This window comes from Hemitrygon akajei, chromosome 17 (genome assembly GCF_048418815.1).
Source record: "Hemitrygon akajei chromosome 17, sHemAka1.3, whole genome shotgun sequence".
NCBI classification, from domain to species: Eukaryota; Metazoa; Chordata; class Chondrichthyes; order Myliobatiformes; family Dasyatidae; genus Hemitrygon; species Hemitrygon akajei.
In genome coordinates this window covers 15,249,688-15,274,520 of record NC_133140.1, presented here as the reverse complement: position 1 = coordinate 15,274,520, position 24,833 = coordinate 15,249,688, and the positions used below count along the sequence as shown (strand labels likewise).

The following is a 24,833-nucleotide window of genomic DNA, read 5'->3' as shown; positions in this document are numbered from 1 at the left end:
GACTGTTCATATCTGAATTTCCACACATCTGACTGGCATGGATTTAGAATCAGGAACCTAATGCCACAGTCCTATCCTGTTTATTTCAACAACAAAAAAGGGAAGCACAGATAAATGTAGGATTGCTTTGTGCTCTGTGACTGGTAATTCATTTCAATAGTGTAGAAATACTGGTGCTCCCATGAGTGTGGTGTTCATTGTTCATGGCTATGGTTGCTTGGCATTTGTGAGTCTATAACTTGGGTTTATGCAAATATGTAAATCAGACTAAAATCTATTTTAGAATTGAAATTGCATTTTGCAATTTCAGTTTAGGTATGGTTTATGGAAGGTCTCAGCTAAAGTACAGCTGTACAAAAAAACTCTTAAAGAATGCACAAACCCCCAAAATAGTTTAAAATTAATGCTGTTTACTGTAGAGTAGTAGATGTCAGGGTATTCTTGTTGAGAATGTAACATGTAAGAGCAACACACAAAATATTGGAGGAACTCAGCAGGTCAGACAACATCTATGGAGAGGAATAAATAGTCGATATTTCGGGCCAAGACCCTTCATCAGGACTGGAAAGGAAGAGCGAATAAGCCAGAATAAGAAGGTGGGGGAAGTGAAGGAGTACAAACTGGCAGGAAATAGGTAAAGCTGGGTGAGGAGGAAAGTAGTGTGTTGTGATGTGTGCACGTAATAAAGAACTGCAGTTCCCTGTGTGGAATGCGGGCAGTTCAGCCCGGAACTGGAAGTGAAGTCGCTGAAATGGTCACAAATGCTCGTGTCAGGTTGACGTTATTGCTAGAGTGTCCTGAATTAAGGTGTGTTGGTTCTTCCCGCTGCTGTTTGTCCTTATGACGAACATAACATGGTGTCAGAAGTCAGTGTGAGGTCTAAACACAGATTGTAAATGAATGCTGTGAGTGACTGAGAAAGAGGCGCTAGTTTCTGACAGACAGAAGTTGCCGGCCAGAGAACCCGTTGTGTCCTGAAGCTGCCATTGTTCACCGAATTCACCGAGAGAGATTTAGGTGAGAACCTGAAGCCAGAGAACCCGTTGTGTCCTGAAGCTGCCATTGTTCACCGAATTCACCGAGAGAGATTTAGGTGAGAACCTGAAGCCAGAGAACCCGTTGTGTCCTGAAGCTGCCATTGTTCACCGAATTCACCGAGAGAGATTTAGGTGAGAACCTGAAGCCAGAGAACCCATTGTGTCCTGAAGCTGCCATTGTTCACCGAATTCACCGAGAGATTTAGGTGACAACCTGAAGCCAGAGAACCTGTTGTGTCCTGAAGCTGCCATTGTTCACCGAATTCACCAAGAGAGATTTAGGTGGGAACCTGAAAATTCTAAGCCCTCCCACGCCTATGCTTTTCACTGCCAATCTGGAAATGCTTCAAACAGTGATTCAATATATTTAGCAGCAAATAGAGCTGGAGGGGTGGATGAAAAATTGAAAACACCTATCTTCCTGTGCATAATTGGCAAAGATGCTTTGGATATCTATAACAGTTTTCAAACTGATGACAAAATTTTGTTCCAAGTAAAAACAGATATAAGTTCTTTTCCTGTGACCAGAAACAAGGTGTTTGACCAATACTTAGCCGAGCTATACACACTGAGCTTAGGGATTCGAGAGCTTCACTAGTTAGAGACAAAATAGTTTAATGAACTTCAAATAATGGGCTCAGAGACAGATTGTTCTGTGAGAAAGAGTTAACACTGAAAAAGGCTGTGGATATGTGTAGGATAGCGGAGACCATACAAGCACAAGCTAAGGAGCTGCACAGGGAAGAAACAACAGTGCATGCTGTGAAAACAGAGGAGCAGAGCTTAAGGAATTTCCCAAAGCAACAGCAATACAAAGAGGAAGGCTCAAACAGCAAATGTGGAGGTAGGCACATTCCAAAGATGTGTCCTGCTTATGGAAAGTCCGGCAATAATTGTGGGAAGAAGAATCATCTTACAAAGTCCTGCAAAGCTGGGGCTACCAAGAAAAAGGTGCACATGGTTGCTGAGGAAATTGAGGGAGTTTTTATGGATTCTCTACAGACTGTGGGTGCTGGTAAGACAGAATGGGTAATTCCAGTAACTATGAATGAGACAGTAATTCCATTCAAGCTGTACACTGGAGCCTGGGTGAATCTGTTATCCATGGATGATTACAAGACTGTCAAAGTAAAGAACAAGAACTACCCAGTGAAGTTAAAAGTGATAGGCTATACTGGAGAGTGCATTCCAGTAAAAGGGGGCTGTACAATGACCTTCAAGCACAGAGGACAACACCTAAAGGAGCAGCTACTGTTTGATGAAAAACAAGTACAGCCAATATTCGGTCTGGGTGCATGTGAAAAGCTCAACCCAGCAAAAAGAGTTTTTGTAGTGGCTTCACAGTCCAAAGATGACCACACTTAACTCATGGAAGAGTACACAGATGTCTTTGAGATGCTTACCTCACGTACACAAAAGTCATATAGATGACACAGTGGCCCCAGTTGTGCACGCATACAGGAAAGTTCCATTTGCACTTAGAGACAAACAAACTAGAACAAGAATGCATGGAACGAGTGAATGTTATACAGAAAATTTTAAAAAAACAAACACAATACTATGCCCTCATAAACCTGCAATGAACAGTAATGCTTTCCAACAAATGATGTTTTCATTAACTTCAATTGTAATGAGCAAATACAGTCCCTTATTTACTCATCAACTTTTAATCAGTCTCTGAGTCGGTTTGATGATAGACTAGATGATGACCAAAAAGGATCATCATTGATAAGTGAAAAAGAGACTGTATTTGCTCATTACAGTTGAAATTAATGTAAATATCTTTGTTGGAAAGGACTGTTCATCCCAGTACCAGAAGTGATGTTGGTGAACTGGTCACATTCATATTAGGCTGAAGCCATTGCTGGACTGCCCCAAATAAAGATGTGTTAGTTGTTAGCCACGCTGTTTTTCTTTGAACAAACATAACAGGTGGATGGGTGGGAGATCTGGGCTGTGATGGGTGGTAAATGTAAAGGGCTGAAGAAGAAAGAATCTGATAGGAAAGGAGAGTGGACCACGGGAGAAAGGAAAGGAGGATGGGCAACAGAGGGATATGATGGGTAGGTGAGGAGAAGAGAAGGAGTAAGAGGGAGTCAGAATGGAGAAAGGATAAAGAGAGAAGGGAAGGGGACGGCAAAATTACTGGAAAGCAATGTTCATGCCATCAGAGTTCTTCATATGTCAAGCAATTCCACTCCTATTGTCCCTCTGTGGCAATGAAACTGGATAGATGGTGGGGCAGTGATATGGGCATGAGCAGTGAAAGTGGAATTGAGGCTGACTATGAATCTAATCTTACTGGATTGCAGGCGGATATCAGGGTATTGAAACCTCTCCTCTAATACCTTCTATTGAAAGGTTTCACAGAAACTTTCTTGAAGAATGGATTAAGAGGGCTTTTGACACTGAGAGATGGCCTGCATTGTTCATTATACCCAAGATATACCTAGTTCTGCTTTTCAAACCATGTTTCAGAGTTTATTTACACAAGAATTTGGTTGCATTCAACACTAAGAAGTCTGAAACTGAACTAGTGCACTCTTTGCAATTTAGTAGTTTGAATTTAATCAAGTTTTATTCACTGGTTGTTTTGTAATATGTTAAGCCATCATTTTCCAAGTGAACTTGACATGCCACATTCTCACTCCTTGGTTTAACAGGATACCTACTGTCTTTGGAACTTGAAGAATAAGATTTAAAAATAGCTTTGGATCGTTAATTCATTGTTCTCTCCTACAGCGACTCTTTGCCTTCTCCAAATTTAATTGTTTCTTTATGGAATCTTGGTCTGCACCCTGCTTTTCAAGTAAGATTTGTTTTCCCTTTGAACATATCCTTTGCATGTGGTGGGGCCCTAGCTGTGAATTTGTCTATTAATGAATTGCCTGCTAAGGTTAACAGCCGTTGCTTAAAACTGACTGATGACTCTTTGAGGTAAGTTACCGGGGGGACTGCTGCCAGTGAGGAGTGTGCCTTTGTGAGTTGCTGAGCTAGGGAAGGTCAAAAAACTGGCTCAAAGAACTCCAGGGGCTTTGTTCAGTCATATCTGTTATCGCTATTTTTAAATTGGAAAACGGTGGATCTGAAATGGGTGCCCGTAATTGTTCAGGCTTTCAAGGAATTGTTTTTCAAAGTTCAAAGTAAATTTATTATCAAAGTACATATATATCACTAAGTACCACCATTTACTACCCCGAGGCTTATTTTATTGCAGGCATCCACAGCAGAACAAAGAAATAAAATAGAATCAATGGAAAACCACATACAATAAAAGACTGACGGACAGACAAGCAACCAAGTTGCAAAAGAAGACAATCTGGGCAAATACAAAAAAAACAAAAATATGTAAATAAATAACACTGAGATGATGAGTTGTAGAGTCCTTGAAAGTGAGCCCACTGGTTGTATTCAATGATCAGTTCAGTGTTGTGAGTGAAGTTGTCCAAACTGCTTCAGGAGCCTGATGCTTGAAGGATAATAACTAATTTTGTACAGTGCTAGTCAGCTGAGAGCTTCCATAATCCACAGCTAAACTGAAAATGCAAAATAGAATGTTAATTTTAAAATTGGTTTTAGTCTGACTGACATACAGTATTTCTATGTAACCCAAGGTATGATTTACATATTTCCATATAACACAAATTAATTGCCAGCCACAGACTGCAAGGCAATCCTGTAGGTATTCCAGCTTCCCTTTCAGTTAGTCATTGAAGTAAACAGGGAAAGTCTACGACATTAAGCTCCTGATTTACAGTTCATGCCTGTCTGATGTGTGGAAATTCAGACATCCATGGTCCACAATTCTTAAGACAGAAAATTGTGCACAACCAGTACTTCACTGTATGCAAATTCCAGGCAGGTAGTTCTCTTTTTTGACTGTGAACCCTGTAACTCAGGGGCTGTGCTTTGCAATATTCTCTGATAATGATACACTGGTTTTGTATGCTGCAAATTTACCTCACTGTTGACAGATTTCATCTGGCCTATGGATTCAGCAACTGGCCTTGACAGTCCTAGATAATAGAGGGCAGTAGGAATTATTGTGAGTCCCAGTACCTGAATCTTCATTTTCATATTTCCTTGTTAAACAAGAGGAGGTCATTTGGGCCAACCACATCCACATTGCTGGCCTTTGAACACTCAACAGAGACTTGGACTCTGACCTGTCCTCTAATTCCTCTGTACCCCTGTCGCTAAACCGGAACTCTCTGCCCTGTCCCCAAAACCATCCCTACAAACCTAAAAATACCCTACAAATCAACCAAGGCTGGGCTGCGACTACAACCCTTGATTAAAAAAAAGATTCAAGATTCACCTCACCACCTTCTACCCTGATTTAAAAAAAAGCATGCAAGGTAAATGCTGGCCTTTCAGTTACACCCACACAAAGCATTTAAAATAAGGCTGCCATAGATGGTGTGATTAAACCCAGGGATCTGCAAGATGCTACTCGAGAGATTAGAGATCTTACTGCACCAAGACTGGAGAAGAGGAAGTTTGGCACCTCTACACAATGTAGTTAAGTGGCCCACACGCTGGTATGGACCACCACAGAAGGTTATGTAGTTGTTCAAGGCCACTTCCTCCATCATAGTCATGAAGGCATGGATGGGGAGAAAGCAAGGGCTTTCCCACTGAAAGGGAATAAAGACCTAGAGGGCATAAGTTTAAGATGAGAGGGGAATGATCCATAAAGGACCTGAGGAGCAAGCTCTTCGCACAGAGGCTGCTGTGTATATGAAATTAAGTGCCAAAGAAAAAGTGAGAGAGATACAATAGCAACACTTAAACGGCACTTGGACAGGTATATGGGTAGGAAAGGTTTAGAGCAGATGTTCCCAGCCTTTTTTTATGCCATGGACCACCATTAACTGAAGGATCTATAGACCACAAGTTGGAAACCTCTGGTTTAGAGGGACGTGAGCCAAGCACATGAAGTTGGGATTTGTTGAGATGGGCACCTTGGTCAATATGTTGGGCTGCTGGGTTTCCTAGTATGAATCAGACTCTTGACCTCATAATCTACCTTGTTGTGACTTTACAACTTATTGTCTTCCTGCGCTATACTCCCTCTGTAACAGTTTATGTTCATTTTGTTGTTGATTTTCCTACTGACTGCCTCAGTCCTTGTTGTAAGGGATTGCTTTGTGTAGAGTCTATGCAAGGCAGGATCTGCACTGCACCACAGAACATGGGACAATAATGAACCAATTTCCATTTGAAAACAGGTCAGAAGTCAGCTTTTGCCTATTTTCAAAGGAGAAGAGATTATCTCTGAAATGTTCACTTTTACTCTGAGGTGTAAACTCTCATTCAAACCCTACTGAATTTTTAAGAAGCCACCGAGCTGCAGAATCCATCAAGATCGCGGCTCTGACTTAGCTTTTTCTTTAAGTTCATAGGGATGTTTGTGGGGGCAGAGACAGGAGTTAGGGGCCAGGTAAGGGTTCAGGGACAGTTAGAAGTCAGATTGGGGTTTGGGGACAGGGATACGTAGGAATTTGAGCTCTGCTCTGTGCTCCCCAATGTGGATGGGTGCAAAGGACATCTGCTGTCTAGGCCTTTTGTGCTTGAAGGTCAGCAAAGTGGACATGGGGTCAGAGGATTTTGGTGGGCTGTCCAGGTAAGAGGACATTTGTGCAAGTACAAGGGCTGGTTGGTGGTGCACTGGGTGTTCAAACCTGGAGTTCAGGGTCCCCATGTCAACTAGTCTGGGATTGATACTGGAGGTTGAAGCCTGATTGGAAGACTGGAAGTCAAAGCCCACTAGCTAAAGGTTGGAAACTGGAGGCCCAGAGGTCTGTCCTGGAGTAGGAGGACTGTCTGTGTGGGTGGGAGGGAGGCAGAGAGGAAAGGTTCTTGTTTTGCTGTGTTCTGTGTTGTTCTGACATGCTGTGCTGGCGCTGGAAGTCCAATGACACTTAAGAGCTGCCCAACACATGGTTAGGTTGTGTTGGTTGTTAATGCAAATGACACATTTCACTGTATGTTTTGATTGTACGTGTGATAAATCAATCTGAATCTAAATCTAAGTCTGAATCATATCGGGGGTTAACACCAAAGTGCTGCCAGGCAGGGTGGTGCATGTTCTCAGCCACGTCGGTTGTGCACCATCAGGTGTTTTTGAGATGGGCAGACATTCTTTCTTAACGATACCCAATGAAAACAAATAGTGCAGCTACTACGAGGAAATCTGCAGATGCTGGAAATTCAAACAACACACACAAAATGCTGGTGGAACACAGCAGGCCAGGCAGCATCTATAAGGAGAAGCCCTGTCAACGTTTCGGGCCGAGACCCTTCGTGAGGACTCGTCAGTCCTGATGAAGGATCTCGGCCCGAAACGTCGACAGTGCTTCTCCTTATAGATGCTGCATGGCCTGCTGTGTTCCACCAGCATTTTGTGTGTACTGCAGCTACTGTCCTGCCTACCCATGTTCTGACCTAATTTGTGAGCAATCCTTTGTACTCCCAAAAGAACTTAGTCTGCTTGAGCTTGGGTATCACATTGCAATCTTATATTCTTTGCTTCAAAGTAGAATATGATTAAAGAAAGATTCAAACAGATTAAATAAAATATGAAGACTTCAGGATCATAGGATTACGGGCGATGATTAACGTTTGAAACTGGAAGACTGAGTGAGATTGCTACTTACATTGGGAAATTTCCTGAAGAAGTGGACTGCTTGGTCCTCAAAGCACAAAGGAAATTGTGAGAGCACATGTTGAATTGGGAAAATGTAAATTAGTGCCGATGTATTATTTTTGCAATGAGAAGGTGCACTGTTATTGTTATCATAACCACAAGGGATTCTGCAGACGTTGAAATCCGGAGCAACACACACAAAATGCTGCAGGTCAGACAGCAGCTAGAGAAATGAAAAAACAGTCAACTTTTCAGGCCAAGACCCTTCATCAGGACTGGAATAGAAAAGTGAAGAAGCCAGAATAAGAAGGTGGGAGGAGGGGAAGGAATACAAGTGGTCAGATGATAGCTGAGACCAGGTGGGGGGGTGGGGGAAAGGAATGAACTGTGAGGTGATAGACTGAAGAAGAAGGGATCTGATAGTAGAGGAGAGTGGACTACAGGAGAAAGGGAAGGAGGAGGGACACCAGAAGGAAGTGATAAACAGGTGAGAAGAAAAGAACGGGTAAGAGGGGAGCCAGAATGGTGAATGGAAAAAGAATGTAAAGAAGGTTGAAAGAGTGCAGAGAAAGTTTACAAGGATGTTGCTGGGTCTGGAGACCTGAGTTATAAGGAGAGATTGAATAGGTTACGACTATACTCTTTAGAATGTAGAAGATTGAGAGGAGATTTGATAGATGTATGCAAAATTATGAGCGGTATAGTTAGGGTAAATGCATGCAAGCTTTTTTCTCTGAGTTGGGTGGGACTACAACCACAGGTCATGGGTTAAGGGTAAAAGAAGAAAAGTTTAAGGGGGACATGAGGAGAAACTTCTTCACTCAGAGGGTTGTGAGAGTGTGGAATGAACTGACACCACAAGTGGTCCATGAAATTTTGATTTCAATGTTTTAAGTGAAGATTGGATAGATACAGCGATAGTAGGGATATGGAGGGCTGTGGTCCAGGAGCAGGTCATTGGGAGGAGACAGTTTAAATGGTTTTGGCAGGGACTAGATGGGCCAAAGGGCCCCTTTTCTGTGCTGCACTTAGAACATAGAATAGTACAGCACATTACAGGCTCTTCAGCCCACAATGTTGTGCTGACCCTCAAACCCTGCCTCCCATATAACCCCCACCTTAAATTCCTCCATATACCTGTCTAGTAGTCTCTTAAACTTCACTAGTGTGTCTGCCTCCACCACTGACTCAGGCAGTGCATTCCACGCACCAACCACTCTCTGAGTAAAAAACCTTCCTCTAATATCCCCCTTGAACTTCCCTCCCCTTACCTTAAAGCCATGTCCTCTTGTACTGAGCAGTGGTGCCCTGGGGAAGAGGTGCTGGCTGTCCACTCTGCCTATTCCTCTTAATATCTTGTACACCTCTATCATGTCTCCTCTCGTCCTCCTTCTCTCCAAAGTGTAAAGCCCTAGCTCCCTTAATCTCTGATCATGATCCATACTCTCTAAACCAGGCAGCATCCTGGTAAATCTCCTCTGTACCCTTTCCAATGCTTCCACATCCTTCCTATACTGAGGCGACCAGAACTGGACACAGTACTCCAAGTGTGGCCTAACTAGAGTTTTATAGAGCTGCATCATTACATCATGTCTCTTAAACTCTATCCCTCGACTTATGAAAGCTGATGTACCCCCAGATCCCTCTGCTCCTCCACACTACCAAGTATCCTGCCATTTACTTTGTACTCTGCCTTGGAGTTTGTCCTTCCAAAGTGTACCACCTCACACTTCTCCGGGTTGAACTCCATCTGCCACTTCTCAGCCCACTTCTGCATCCTATCAATGTCTCTCTGCAATCTTCGACAATCCTCTACACTATCTACAACACCACCAACCTTTGTGTCGTCTGCAAACTTGCCAACCCACCCTTCTACCCCCACATCCAGGTCGTTAATAAAAATCACAAAAAGTAGAGGTCCCAGAACAGATCCTTGTGGGACACCACTAGTCACAGCCCTCCAATCTGAATGTACTCCCTCCACCATGACCCTCTGCCTTCTGCAGGCAAGCCAATTCTGAATCCACCTGGCCAAACTTCCCTGGATCCCATGCCTTCTGACTTTCTGAATAAGCCTATCGTGTGGAACCTTGTCAAATGCCTTACTAAAATCCATGTAGATCACATCCACTGCACTACCTTCATCTATATGCCTGGTCACCTCCTCAAAGAACTCTATCAGGCTTGTTAGGCACGATCTGCCCTTCACAAAGCCATGCTGACTGCCCTTGATCAGACCATGATTCTCGAAATGCCCATAGATCCTATCTCTAAGAATCTTTTCCAACAGCTTTCCCACCACAGACGTAAGGCTCTCTGGTCTATAATTACCTGGATTATCCCTACTACCTTTTTTGAACAAGGAGACAACATTCGCCTCCCTCCAATCCTCCGGTACCATTCCCATGGACAACGAGGATATAAAGATCCTAGCCAGAGGTTGAGCAATCTCTTCCCTTGCCTTGTGGAACAGCCTGGGGAATATTCCATCAGGCCCCGGGGTCTTATCCATCCTAATGTATTTTAACAACTCCAACACCTCCTCTCCCTTAATATCAACATGCTCCAGAAAATCAACCTCACTCATATTGTCCTCACTGTCATCAAGTTCCCTCTCATTGGTGAATACCGAAGAGAAGTATTCATGGAGGATCTCGCTCACTTCCACAGCTTCCAGGCACATCTTCCCACTTTTATCTCTAATTGGTCCTACCTTCACTCCTGTCATCCTTTTGCTCTTCACATAATTGAAGAATGCCTTGGGGTTTTCCTTTACCCTACTCACCAAGGCCTTCTCATGCCCCCTTCTTGCTCTTCTCAGCCCCTTCTTAAGCTACTTTCTTGCTACCCTATATTCCTCAATAGACCCATCTGATCCTTGCTTCCTAAACCTCATGAATGCTGCCTTCTTCCACCTGACTAGATTTTCCACTTCACTTGTTCCATCACCCTACCATTCTTTAACTTCCTCACCGGGACAAATATATCCCTCACATCCTGCAAGAGATCCTTAAACATCGACCACATGTCCATAGTACATTTCCCTGCAAAAACATCATCCCAATTCACACCCGCAAGTTCTAGCCTTATAGCCTCATAATTTGCCCTTCCCCAATTAAAAATTTTCCTGTCCTCTCTGATTCTATCCTTTTCCATGATAATGTTAAAGGTCAGGGAGCGGTGATCACTGTCCCCCAGATGCTCACCCACTGACCCACATCTAAGAACAAAAGGGGAGTGGGGTAAGATTGAGAAATCCGTGCTCATGCCATCGTGTTGGAAGCTACTCAGAGGAGTTGAGAGTGGCCTCAGCATGGCAGTGCTGGAGTTCATGGACCTATTTATTGTGAAGCAAGCGTACTCTTCAAAGGAGCAGCATCATCACAATTGTGCTGTGTCACTATGGAAAAAGAGGCAGGAAATTTTACAAGATTAAATTTTGAGCTAACCTGAGGCAGAATTAATCTTTAATATAACATGAGAGAAAGGTTCCTTCAACTGCATAATCTAACAATAGTTTTCAATTTTTTTACGCAATTCGTAGGATCCCAGGTGCCAGTTCCTTCCATTTGATGATTTAATATAATTGTCTGGAAAGGCAGGATCAGCACCCATCAAAGAGCAAGCTATGTGCACTGCAGTTAACATTGTAGTGAGATTTCAATTTAAAATTGAAAATATAACTGAAACTGGAAAAGCAAATTAATTCCCTTAGATTCAGCCAACCAGAAGTAAAATGTTTTTGCACACTCTGCTGGCATTTTAAACACAGCAAATATGATTTATAAGAATAAATTAAAACTTAGAGAGGTACAAGTGCTATCCATATGGAGTTCTTCCTATAACTTCCTTAATGTTGATACAGCTGGTGGTGGTGGTGGGGTTAAGTTCCCACTGCCTGTTAAATGCTCCCAATGGCATGTGTCTCTAATAACCTCTGATAACCAAGTCTAGCTCCTGGCCTTCACTTATGGCTTAGCTGCTAAGCGCGGGGGAAGATGCAACAGCGTGTTACTGGTACCATAAAACCAGTCACTTAGGGCAGAATGGGCTTGTCAGCCACAGTTGAAAGCTCATCTAGGAGAAGGAAAACTGATCTCAAACCTCTGCTGCCTTTTGGCTATACCCACTCATGAGAAGGCTTCAGGAGTAAATCCCAAGGCAATATCTGGAGCTGGAGTCCCTAAGGCAGTCCTACATTGAATTCTACACTGACTGGAAACTCTTGCAATGCTGCTGGTACCAAACTATCTCCGTCATTCCTCAGGATTCATCAACTGCATGGAGAAGGGGAGCCTGCTGCATGGGCAACAGCCCATTCTCTGTATCATTCCGCCCTGGTGTGTGTACTAGACTGCGTATCACGTAGACAGCTGGCATGTAACTTCCATGGTCAACCCCGACCAAGGTAGGGCCTCATTGTGGTTTCAAAAAAGACACACAACTGATTCACTACCACAACCAAAATACATCTGGGCTAGTAGATTAATTGGTCGCTTATTCTTCCTGTAACTATGTGGTTTTCTTCCTGATGCTCATGTTTTCCACCACATCCAAAATACACTTAGTGACCTCTTTATTGAGTACTTCATGTATATTGTGTGTTCCGAGATGCTCCACTGTTGTAATGCATGGCTGTATGAGTTACTGTCACCTTCCTGTCAGCTTGATCCAATCTGGCCTTTCTCCTCTGACCTCTCTCATTAGTAAGATATTTCTGCCACACAGCTGCCACTCACTGGATGCTTTTTGTTTATTGTGCCATTCTTTGTAAACTCCAGAGACTGTTGTGTGTGAAAATCCCAGGAAATCAGCAGTTTCTGAGATCCTCAAACCACCCCATCTGGCACCAACGATCATTCCATGGTCAAAGTCACTTAGCTCACATTTCTCCCCCATTTATCTGAACAACCACTGAACCCCTTGACTGTATCTGCATGCTTTTATACATTGAATTGCTACCACATGATTGGCTGATTAGATATTTGCATTAACAAGCAGGTGTACCTAATAAAGTGTCCACTGAGTGTATATTGTGAGGTCAAGATCCCTCTTTTCGTATTAGGGAACCATTCAATAGTTTTATAACATCGAGGGAGAAGCTGTCCACGAGCCTGGTGGTGTGAGGCTTCGGGTATTTTTATCTTCTCCCAAGAGAGAATTACTAGGGTGTTACAGGGGAATGGAGAGGAGGCTGATATATAGATGTGCTGTACTGTCCACATCACTGCATTTTCTTGCAATGTTGTATGGAGCAATGATGCATCAATTAAAATTGGCGAGTGTCAACTTTCTGAAGTCTCCTGAGGAATTGGAGACAGATTGCAGTGACAGCCATCAATGTTGACTGTGAACTCTTCAGCTGAGAGTTAGGTTGATTTCTTTAGCGTGGAGGCTTGATACCTGCCCATTCCAATCCTGCCCGTTGCCTAATTCTGACACAGGAATCCCCCCCCCCCCCCCCACCGCCATCAGACAAATGTGATGACATTCTTAGCTAATGTCATGAGGATGACTTGAGACAGTGGTTCCACTTGAGAATCCTTCCTTCCCACCTTAACAAGGATTAGCCTTTTCAGTTCATGAAATAACGACCAGTGACTTAGCTGGGATGAAAGAGCTGAATAAATGTTAGTTATATTCTCTTGGGGCAGCAGCAGATTGCTGAGACTGCAGATATCAAGTTCTTAAGGAGGAAATCCAATCTTCTGCAATAAATGTAAATGGACTACAGTGAATCAGCAATCTTTCATATGCTTCTGTTGTTTACATTATTAAGTATATCTAGTGATGTCAAGGAATAATATTCAGGGCACCTGGTCATCACTGTAGGATGATAACATAGAAAAATATCAACGGCCTATAAAAGCAGAAATTACCTGAAATACTCAGGGGGTTGGGCAGCAACAGTGGAGGGAGAAAAAGAGTTAGTGTTTCAGTTTACGTACCTTTTCAGTCGGTCCTGCTGAGTGTTTCTATTTTTGTTTCAGTATTTTTTTTCATTTTAAGTGGGCTCCTGTGAGGTGTACTTCATGATAAAAAGCCAAGTGGCTGCAACAACCTTCGACAGAAGGAAGCAGAAAGTCATAAACACAAGAGATTTTGCAGTTGTTGGAAATCCAGAGAAACACACTCACAATGCTGCAGGAGAACTCAGCAGGTCAGGCAGCATCTATGGAGAGGAATGAACAGTCAACATTTTGGGCCAAGAGCCTTCATCAGGACTGGGAGGGAAAAGGGAAGAATCCAAATGAGGATCTCGGCCTGAAAGTTTGAAAGTTTATTCCTCTGAATAGATGCTGCCTGACCTTCTGAGTTCCTCCAACATTTTATGTATGTTACTCTAGAAAGAAACAGAATAAATATGAGCTAGGTAAAGAGCTTCTGCTGATTGTAAAGCAAACTGATATGTTAAAATATTTTCTAGAAGTTAACCATGAAGTTGGAAGTTAATTTTACGATAATACTTGGCTTAAGATTCTAAATAGCCGAAGCATGGGATAAATGGTTTGTGAAGGAGTCTGTATTTCCTCAGCCGGGTGACTCTCTCATGGCTGTGTATTATTCTCTTCTGTCCTGTATCCATTTTACTGTAAATGTTAGTAACATTCATTGTTAACGTTGGACAGGAACAGGGAAGTAGTAGAGGAATCCTGTTGATAAGTGCGGCATTTAAAACATATTTATCAAAATAAATTGCTCAAGGCTTCTTGAATGTCAAAGAACCGTGAAATTCACTTGCCAATAAAATGCATTGGCTTGGAACCTGGATAATGCATAATGTTTGCTTCTGTACCATTTGCTTTTTACATGTATATTTTGGCTGAGTTTTTTTTGAATATTGGCATCACTTGAGTGGATATTGGACAGGTTCAGATGATTTAAAATGGAAGCTCTTTGTCTCAGCCCAATGTTGTGCTCATCTTAGTGCTTATAAGGTGTCTTCAGAGGATCAGGAGCACTGTGGTAGGTTCAACCTAAGGAAAGGAAGACCACTGGGGAAAGGAAGGTGATTGAAAGGAAAAGTGTAACAAACTGGGACACGCAGTGAAATTCCAGTTACCTGTGATCTGGCCAATTGTTAATCAGCTTTTGCTTCACTGGGTACTGTTTGGCACATTCCCTTTAATATCCTGGGTTTCAGTCCCCACATACTAACATTTTGGGTAATACACACAAATGCTGGAGGAACTCAGCAGGTCAGGCTGCATCTAGAAATAAAGAGTGGATGCTTTGGGATGAGACCCTTCATCAGGACCCATTGTTGGTCCTGGTTCCCATATTTCCTTCAATATTTTGAGTCTCAGTTCCCAGACTCCCTTTAACAATTTAGATCCTGATTTTACACACCCTTTAATGTCCTGAGTCCTGATTCGAATCCTCCCTTTACAATACAAATTCAAAGTCAAAAGTAAAAGTAAATTTATTATCAAAGTATGTATATATTCACCATATACTAGACTGAGATTTATTTTCATTTAAGTATTCATAGGAAAATAAAGAAATACAATAGATTAATGAAAATAAATAAATAATACTGAGAACATGAGCTGTAGAGTTCTTGAAAATGAATCTAAGTCGTGGAAGCAGTTCAGAGTTGAGTTGAGTGAAGTTATCCAGAAGTCTGATGGTTGTAGGGTATTAACTGTTCCTGAACCTGGTGGTGTGGGACCTGAGGCTCCTGTACCTCTTGCCCAATGGAAGTAGTGAGAAGAGAGCATGGCCTGAGTGGTGGCATCCTTGATGTTAGACGCTGCTTTCTTGTGGCAGCGCTCCTTGCAGATGTGCTCAATGTGGGGGAGGCTGAGCTGTATCCAAGATTTCTCTACTTCTCAGTGACCAGTCAGGGTACTCTCCGCTGTGCAGGACAGTGTAGTTATTTTCTCCAGTAGTTAATCCTCCCTTCCGTAGACCTCCACAAACCGTTTTTGTATTCCACCAAAAAGCAGTAGAATTGTTCAAACATGAATGTTGGATGAAAGCAAGTGAAGTTCGGTGACAGCATCCATCATTGATTAGGTTAATTGATCAGAAAGCTGTCAAAAGTTAGTAATTCAATCGTGGGAAAGTTCATCTTAATTCCATTTATACCCTGTGCATGTATGCTTAGGACAACGGTAAACTTGAACTTAAAGTAAATTGCCCACTTCCTTTCCCCCAGCAAAGGTTAGGAGGACACCAAGCTCTTCTCTCACTGAAGAACAGAACTATGACTGTACAGAAGACATTGACTAACAAAGATTAACAAGATACTAAGTTAACAAATTTCATGTCACATGCCGGTGATAATAAACCTGATTCTGATTCTGATTAAAGTCAAGGCACAGAGGTGCAACCAGTGCAACAACTCAGGTTTGAGCTGCCTCTTGTGACTGTGGGCAGCTTCCACTGGTGCCTCAGACTCCTCCCACATTACCTCCTACGGTCTCCAGTTTGTTGTACTCATTCGCCATTCTAAGTCGCGTAAGTTTGTGGATGTCAGGAGTCTGTGAGGGACTTGATAAGAATGTGGGGTGAATGTTCTGATGGAATGTCTCAGCCTGAAAATGTGACTCTTTTTTTTTCTCCATAGATGCTGCCTGATCTGCTGAGCTCCTCCAGAATTTTATGCATTGCTCATGGGGAGAATAAAATGGGTTTAGTACAGGATTAGTGTATATGGACAATTAGTGTTTAATGTGGACTTAGAGGGCTGGAACGTCTTTATCCATGTATCTATGACTGAGTTATATGGTTATATAAATGGGAAAAGCATTGTGTGTGTCTTCAGGCTCCTGTACCTTCTCCCTGATGGTAGCGATGAGAAGAGGGCATGTCCCAGATGTGGTCATTTGCCAAATAGCCCCTTTTAGCAGTTAATACCTCACTAAGAATTACCTGCATTCCCATTTTGGCCACTGTGCCGAGGACTCTATTTTGCATTGTTTGTTTTTGTTTTAAAATAACCTGGTCAACAAGTTATATTTTATATCAACACAGGACTCTGCAGAGCTGGGAATCCAGAGCAATACGCACAAAATGCTGGAGGAGCTCAGCAGGTCAGGCACCATCTATGCAAAGGAATAATCAGTTGCTGTTTCAAGCCGAGAGCGTGGAAAGGAAGGGGCAGAATCCAGAATAAGAAAGTGGAGCAGAGGAGGACAGGAAGGAATACAAGCTGACAGAGGATAGCTGAGACCATGGGAGGGGCAGGTAGGTGAGGTGGGGAGAGTTGAAATGAAAAGGTGATGGGTAGAAAGGATAAAGGGCTGAAGAAGAAGGAATGTGATAGGAGAGGAGAGTGGACCATGGGAGAAAGGGAAGGAGGAGGGACACCAGAGGGAGGTGATAGGCAAGTGAAGAGGTAAGAGGGAAGCCAGAATGGAAAAAGAGAAACGGTTGAGGGAGAAGAAATTACAGGAAGTTAGAGGAACCAGTTTGGAGGCTAGCCATAAATTTACTAAATTCAAAATGTTATCCTCACAAAGGAAAAAAAAGTATTTGAGCATCAAGGGCCATCCTGCCTGGTCAAAGTACTTACTGGTTCTACCTGCTGAGTGCTGAGATTGCCTGTGGAACTTGAGAGGTAAACCTTGCCTATGTGAGAGCTTGCCAAATTTATTTTTGCCATCTAAGCTGTTACTGGCAGCACATCTCACTGAGTGACCCCAGGTTCACGAGCACAGAGTTACAATCACAGCATTAGCTCGTGAGAGCCCCCAGGAGCAAGGGCCAGTCAAAGTTCATTTGTTATTAAAGTGTGTGTATATATGTCACCACACTGAGATTTGTTGACAGGAAAATAAGGAAATGCAGTAGAATTTATGAAAAACTGTATAAAACAACCAATGTGCAAAAGAAGACAAATTGTGTGAATAAAATAAAAATAATACTGAGAGCTTGAGCTGTAGAGTCATTGAAAATGCGTCTGTAGGTCGTGGAATCAGGTCCATGTTGAGGTGATGGAATAATCCAGGCTGGTTTAGGAGCTGGATGGTTGTAGGGTAATAACTGTTCTGGAACGTGGTGATGTGGGATCTAACACACGAAAATCTGGAGGTGCTGGAAATCCAACCAACATGCACAAAATGCTGGAGGAACTCAGCAGGCCAGGCAGCATCTATGGAAAAGAGGAAGTAGTTGGCATTTTGGGCCGAGACTCTTCTTTGGGCCTAGAGATAAAAGATGAAAAGTCAGAGTAAGAAAATGGGGAGGAGGGGCGGAAGAAATACAAGGAAGTAGGTGATGGGTGAAACGGGGGGGGGGGAATAAAGAGCTAGGAAGTCAATTAGTGAAAGAGATAAAGGACTGGAGAAGGGGAATCAGAGGGTAAAAGTCCATGGAAGAAAGGGAAGGGGGAGGAGCACCAGGGGGAGGTGATGGGCAGGTAAAGAGATAAGGTGAGAGGGAATGTGGAATGGTGATGGAGAGGTTGGGGGAGTGGCATTACTGGAAGTTCAAGAGATTGATGTTCATACCATCAGGTCGGAGGCTATCCAGATGTTGCTCCTCCAACCTGACTGTGTTCTCATCATGGCAGTAGGGGAGGCCATGGATTGACATGTCGGAATAGGAATGGGAAGTGGAATTAAAATGGATGGCCACTGGGAGATCCCACTTTTTCAGGCGGCTCAGCAAAGCTGTCTCCCAATCTACGTCGGGTCCCACTGATATACAGGAGGCCACACTGGAAGGACTGTTTGGGGCCCTGAATGGTCATGAGGGAGGAGATGTAGGGGCAGGTGTAGCACTTGTTCTGCTTGCAAGGATAAGTGCCAGTAGGGAGATCAGTGGGGAGGGACGAATGGACAAGGGAGTCACGATGAAAGTGATCCTTACAGAAAGCAGACAGTGGGGGGAAGTGAAAGATATGCTTTCTCATCTCAACTGGGATCTTGCTACCAAGCAATATTCCTATCTCATCAACAGTGCAGCCCTGAATCCCATCTGAACTGCCAGGAACCATTTAAGGATCTTTACTTTGAACTGTCATTAACTGACTTGGTACATTGTTAGCTGATTTGCAGTATTATTTTGGGCTGCACATTTGGCGGGTCCGGACTGACAAGGGGTGCTAGTTGCACAAAAAGTGACAGGTTTGCAAAACTTAATGAAGCAAGTAAATTGGAAACTTGCGCGTTCAGTCTTGTTCTCCTTGCGACAATATGGGTTTCCTCTAGCTCTGCTGGTTTCCTTCCACATCCCAAAGACTTGCAGATTGGTCACTATCAATTGCCACTAGTGTGTGGGTGAGTGGTGGGATTCGTGGGGTGGAGAGGGAGAAGTTGGTGGGAATTGTGTGGAGTGTAAAATGGGATAGGGAACAGTTAGGTAAAAACGGGTGTTTGGTGGTCAATATATGTCAATATGTCAAATGGCCTTTTTACATGCTGTATCATTTCTCTTATGAATTCTTCCCATTCATTACAAATTAAAACCTTTTGTTAAAACTAGGTTCTGCCAGAGAACATATATGGATTCAAATCCAAAATCAGCTTTGGATTTGTATTTTGGAAGACTGTAATGGGTTTAATTTTATTACTTCAAAAGAGAAATCCTTGACTCATAAAGCTTTAGATGAAAGAATATCTTTTGGTTTGGGTGTTTAAAAAAATTGAGTTGAACTGATGGGCCAATGGCCTAATTCTGCACCCATATCTTATGGTCAATTTGAGATCATGTGCACTGTGTTCAGATAAAGAGCCAAAGTCTACCCCTTTTTCAGAACCACAGCACCTTAACCCCTCAGTCCCACTGCACTCATCTGCTGCACTCAGCAGCCAGTCTATCATCTCTGACTAAGATGGGAGAAACAGCAATTGGAAAGGTCTGTGGTGTCAAGCTAGAAGATGATTGAATAAAGGGGCGGCATGATACTTCTAGCTCAGGATGGTATACACCTTCACAGCTATTTAAGTATCTTTGAAATCTCATTCAGGCAAATGCAAACTTAGAAGTTCACTTTAGTTCAGTATTGTGCCTTGACAATATGCTCCTGTACTGTCACCCAGCTATAAGAAGGATGGAAAGAATGTTCTAAACACAAAACAGATTCTGCAGATGCTAGAAATCCAGAGTGACAGCACACAATGCTGGAGGAACTCAGCAGCTCGGGCAGCGTTTATGAAATGAATAAACAGTCAATCTTTTGGTCCAAGATCCTTCATTACAACTGGAAAAGAAGGGGAAGAAACTAGCATCTGTGGAAAAAAAATGTTAAGCTGGAAAAGGTACAGAAAAAATTCACAAGAATGTTTCCAGGACAGGAGGGCTTGAGTTATAAGGAAAGACTGGATTAGCCTGGACTATTTTCCCTGGAATGTCAAAGTTCAAAGTTCAGTGTAAATTTATTATCCAAGTAAGTATATGTCACCATACTTTTCCTTGCAGGCATTAATAGTAGAACAAAGAAGTACATTCGAGTCAATGAAAAACTACACAAAGAAGACTGACAAATCCAGGTGCAAAAGACAAACTGTACAAATGCAAATAAAAATGATAATAATAAGTAAATTGTAAATAAATAATATTCAGAAAATGAGTTGCAGAGTCCTTGAACATGAGTCTATAGATTGTGGAATCAGTTCAGAGATATGAGTAAAGTTATCCGTGCTGGTTCAGGTGCCTGTTGGCAACAACAAGAAGAGAGAATGGTCTAGCTGGTGGGTGTCTTTGATGATGGATGCTGTTTTCTTGTGGCACCGCTCCTTGTAGATGTGCTCAGTAGTAGGGAGGTCTTTGGGCTGTACTTTTTGTAGGCTTTTCCTTTCTTGGGCATTGGTGTTTCCTTACCAGTCAGGATACTCTCCACCATGCATCTGTCGAAGTTTGTCAGAGTTTTAGATGACATGCCGAAACCACAGATACCTCTAAGAAATCAGAGGCACCGCCGTGCTGATCCCAGGACAAATCCGCTGATACGATAATGCCACGGATGTTGAAGGGTAACCTCTTAGAGATTTACAAAACCATGAGGGGTTGAGTGAACTGTCATAGTCTTTATCCCAGGAGAGAGGGTCTATATCTAGAGAGGCGAGTGGGGAAAGATGATAAAGCAAGCTGCCTGAGGAAGTGGTAGAAATGGTTAGAATTAGAACCTTTACATGACATTTAGGATATATGTATATATATATATATATATATATATATATATATCCATATACATGGATAGGAAAGGTTTCATGGCACATGAGCCATATGTGGGCAAATGGGACAGGCTTAAGTGAAAATCTTGGTCAGCATGGATGAGATGGGCTGAAGGGCCTGTTTCTCTGCTATGTGTCTATGACTAGTTATATGCTGCCTGGAGCAATACACATAAAATGCTGGAGGAAGGGTCTAGGCCTGAAATGTTGACTGTTCATTTCCCTTTATAGATGCTGACTGACCTGCTGAGTTGTCTGGCATTGTGCGTACAGAGCAACATCCACAAGATGGTGGAGGAACTCAGCAGGCCAGGCAGCATCTATGGAAATGACCAAAGAGTCGACATTTCCAGCCAAGATCCTTCTTCAGGACCAGAAAGGAATGGGGAAGGTGAGAAGAATGAATCTGATAGGAGAGGAGAGTGGACCATAGAGAAAGGGAAGGAGGAGGGGAAACCAGAGGGAGGTGATAGGCAAATGAGAAGAGGTATAGTAAGACACCAGAATGGGGAATAGAAAGGGGGGTGTGAATTTTTTTTACCAGAAGGAGAAATTGATATTAATATCCTCAGGTTGGAGGCTATCCAGATGGAATATGAGGTGTTGCTCCTCCACCTTGTGTGGCCTCGTTGTGATGCAGTTAGAAGCCATGAACCGAGATGTTGGAGTGGGAATTGAAATTAAAATGTTTGCCCAGCAGGAAGTTCCGCTTTTGGCAGATGGAGTGGAGGTGCTCTACGAAGTGGTCGCCCAACTTATGACGGGTCTCACCAATGTAGAGTACACACAATAATCACTCGCAGCAGAATCGCAGATGGAGTGGTGCATCACCTGGAAGAACCTGAATTTCAACAAGGTACCCCATGCAAGGCTTATGGAGAAAGTAAGGAGGCATGGGATCCAAGGGGACATTGCCTTGTGGATGCAGAACTGGCTCGCCCACAGAAGGCAAAAAGTGGTTGTAGACGGGTCATATTCTGCATGGAGGTTGGTCACCGGCGGAGTGCCTTAGGGATCTCTTCTGGAATCCTTGCTCTTCATGATTTTTATAAGTGACCTGGATGAGGAAGCGGAGGGATGGGTTAGTAAGTTTGCTGATGACACAAAGGTTTTGGGGTGTTGTGGATAGTGTGGAGGGCTGTCAGAGGTTACAGCGAGACATTGATAGGATGCAAAACTGGACTGAGAAGTGGCAGATGGAGTTCAACCCAAATAAGAGTGAAGTGGTTCATTTTGGTAGGTCAAATATGATGGCAGAATGTAGTATTAATGGTAAGACTTTTGGCAGTGTGGAGGATCAGAAGGATCTTGGGGTCCGAGTCCAAAGGACGCTCAAAAGCAGCTGCGCAGATTGACTCTGTGGTTAAGAAGGTGTATGGTGTATTCCTCTCACCCCATTCTCTTGCCTTCTTCCCGTAACCTATGACACCCTTACTAACCAAAAACCTCTCGACCTCCACCTTAAATATACCTAATGACTTGGCCTGCACAGCCATCTATGACAATGAATTCCAAGATTCACCACCTGTTGGCTAAAGAAATGTTTTCCTTATTTCTGTTCTAAGTGAACATCCTTCAATTTTGAGGCTGTGTTCTTTGGTCCTTGACTTCCTGACTAGAGGAAACATCCTCTCTACAACCTCTTTCTGGATGTTGAAGGACTGTGGGGGTGGGTGTGTGTCTGTGTCTATGTGCGTGTGTGTGTGTGGGGGGGGGGCTTGTTCTGTTGCAGTTCATTTGTTGTTTGATGTGTACTGTGTGGAAATGCTATTGAAATGCTTTGGTTCCGTTGGCTGTGTGAGTCAAATCTCTGGCCCCACCAAACAGGGTGCGAGTCCAACCCAAAAGCCCCCGTTTGTATGGATGCTGTGTGATTTGTTACCCCGTTACAAATAATCACCATGGAATAATAGACAGTACACTGTATACAATTAAAAGATCTATATACTACTAAAACTCTTCATGCTCTGTCTGTCTGTGATCTCCAATTAGCGCAAACGGTGCATTACAGCGGCATTAAATCGACTTAAAGTGCGCTAACTTACAGAATGCAGGCAAAGTTCAGGGTTATATATTTGTACAAAATTGTTCACTTGCCAAAATCACCTGCCCCGTTTTCACCCGAGAGCCGATCTGCCGTCATGGAAATCGGGACGCGGCACCACGACGCATGCGCACGGCCAGCCTCAGCTGTGGCCAGATTCTGCTAATCACCTTCACCATCAGCATGTGCAGGATTGGGACAGATCTAACTGTCACCCATCAATAAGAGATAAATAAATCTTACTGCAATGACGTGCTTCGAGACGTCCGTAAAACCCTTTGCTGCAGTCAAAGGGCAGCGATTACAACCATTCAGGAGAGCGCCAACCACATCATCAAGAATAATCAGCATCTTGGAGGCTTTGGCGTTACTGAGTACAGTGAAAGGTTTCAACGGGACATTCAATCACGTAGAAACCGTATCAGGGCAGCTGGAATCCATCGATGTTGGCTAATTATTGCTAGATATGTAAGCAAAAAGATGCGCACAGAGTACAAACAAAAATAATCAACCAAACATTTTTAGCTTAGTTGAACTATAACAAAGCGTCACCACCATTGTGCAATTAAATTGTGCAGATTGCAGTGAGAGCTAGTGACGAAACGTGGAAAAACTGAACATTTTTTCCAAAAGTTTAAAATGGGAAATGCTGATGCACCACCACCCTGATGCACCATCAATAACTCTCTGAGACGTGAGGCAAGATATCGGCTTTTATTGACTGGAAGAAAGAACAAGCAGCAATTGACCACCATGCTACATCCTGGAGACTGAGAGGCAGGGCTCAGGCCTCAATCGCCTTTATACCGGGGTCTGTGGGAGGGGCAACAGGAGCAGTCAGCGGGGGGGCGTGTCCAGACAGGTATATGTAGTTCACCACACACCCCCGCCAGCGGAAAGGGACTGCGTCTGCATTTGGTCCGTTGCTCCGGACATGCATTGTGGGAGCTGTAGTTCATACAGCTGTATTTAACTACATTTAACTGTAGTTGAGTTAAAACCCAGGTTAGACAGTAAGTAGGGACGGCTGATAGCAGTTCTATGGAGGGAGGGGAAGTTGGGTTGTGCTGTCAGCCGAGTCTCCGATCCGTCAGAGGAAAACTAGAAATGTTGCCATCAGAAGTGGCTGTTGTTAAACCAGGAGGAGCTATATTTCCCTTGCTACGCGCCTTTCTTCTTTAATAAACTGAGTTTTTCATCTTCAATTTCCAAAGCAAAGCAAAGCAATACCAATAGCATTCTTGAAAATTCAATGTTCATTCTGGTCACATCAGGCTGCACTACCTTTCTATAAAAGGGTGCCCCAATGGGTCACCCCGTTGTCTAGCTTAGTTTTAAAATTCTTAATTCAACTAAAGGGTTAGTAAAGAAAAAGCAAAAAAAAAGAAAAGGGCCCATTTTAATGAAACAATCTAACTTGCACAAGTTGGAGCTCATGGTTTCCTCTTCACTGATCCTCCTTCGATCTCCCCGAGCTCTGGGTCAAATCCTACAACCTCTTCTCTCCAGCATCTTCCCTCTTCATCTCCTGCTGAACAGCTCACACCCGTGTTGGGCACACAACATGAAAACGCACTCCCTTCATTGGACAGCTCGCATTCCAAAGCACCCGTTATCTCTAACCATAACCAAATCAAAAGAGACCACTAAATAGCAGTGACACCTTTCCCAGGGTGTTACACTCTCCCCCCACCAAATTTAGTCATGTCCTCATGACATTGAGATAATTTGCCACCTCTTCATACAAAGCACAAAGTCCAACCTAGGTGTAAATGGCAGTGACATAGCTCCCCAAGGTGATAGATGCACACTCTGTTCCCCCGGTGCTACGTGGGTCAGCCTATCTGTGGATCTCCTGATTCCTTGAGACTTCCTTACCCATCATCTGCAGGTTCAGACACTCCTTAGGATACTTCTGGTCTACTTCGCGAGGCCTCTGCCGATGTATCAATCGTGCCTTCCTGAACGTCGATCTCCTC

At 43.3% G+C, this 24,833-nt stretch overlaps 1 protein-coding gene and 1 long non-coding RNA gene across 7 annotated transcripts in view; one reads left to right on the top strand and one right to left on the bottom strand.

Annotated features, from left to right (window-relative positions):
• LOC140740502 (RNA-binding Raly-like protein) overlaps positions 1-24,833 on the top strand; it is a 1,929,462-nt gene that overhangs the window by 284,225 nt on the left and 1,620,404 nt on the right. The window lies entirely within an intron of this gene.
• Positions 19,994-23,042, bottom strand: LOC140740944 (uncharacterized). The gene is made up of 2 exons (XR_012101966.1): positions 22,904-23,042; positions 19,994-20,724 (listed from the first exon to the last, which is right to left on the bottom strand). It is a non-coding gene; the product is annotated as an uncharacterized lncRNA (long non-coding RNA).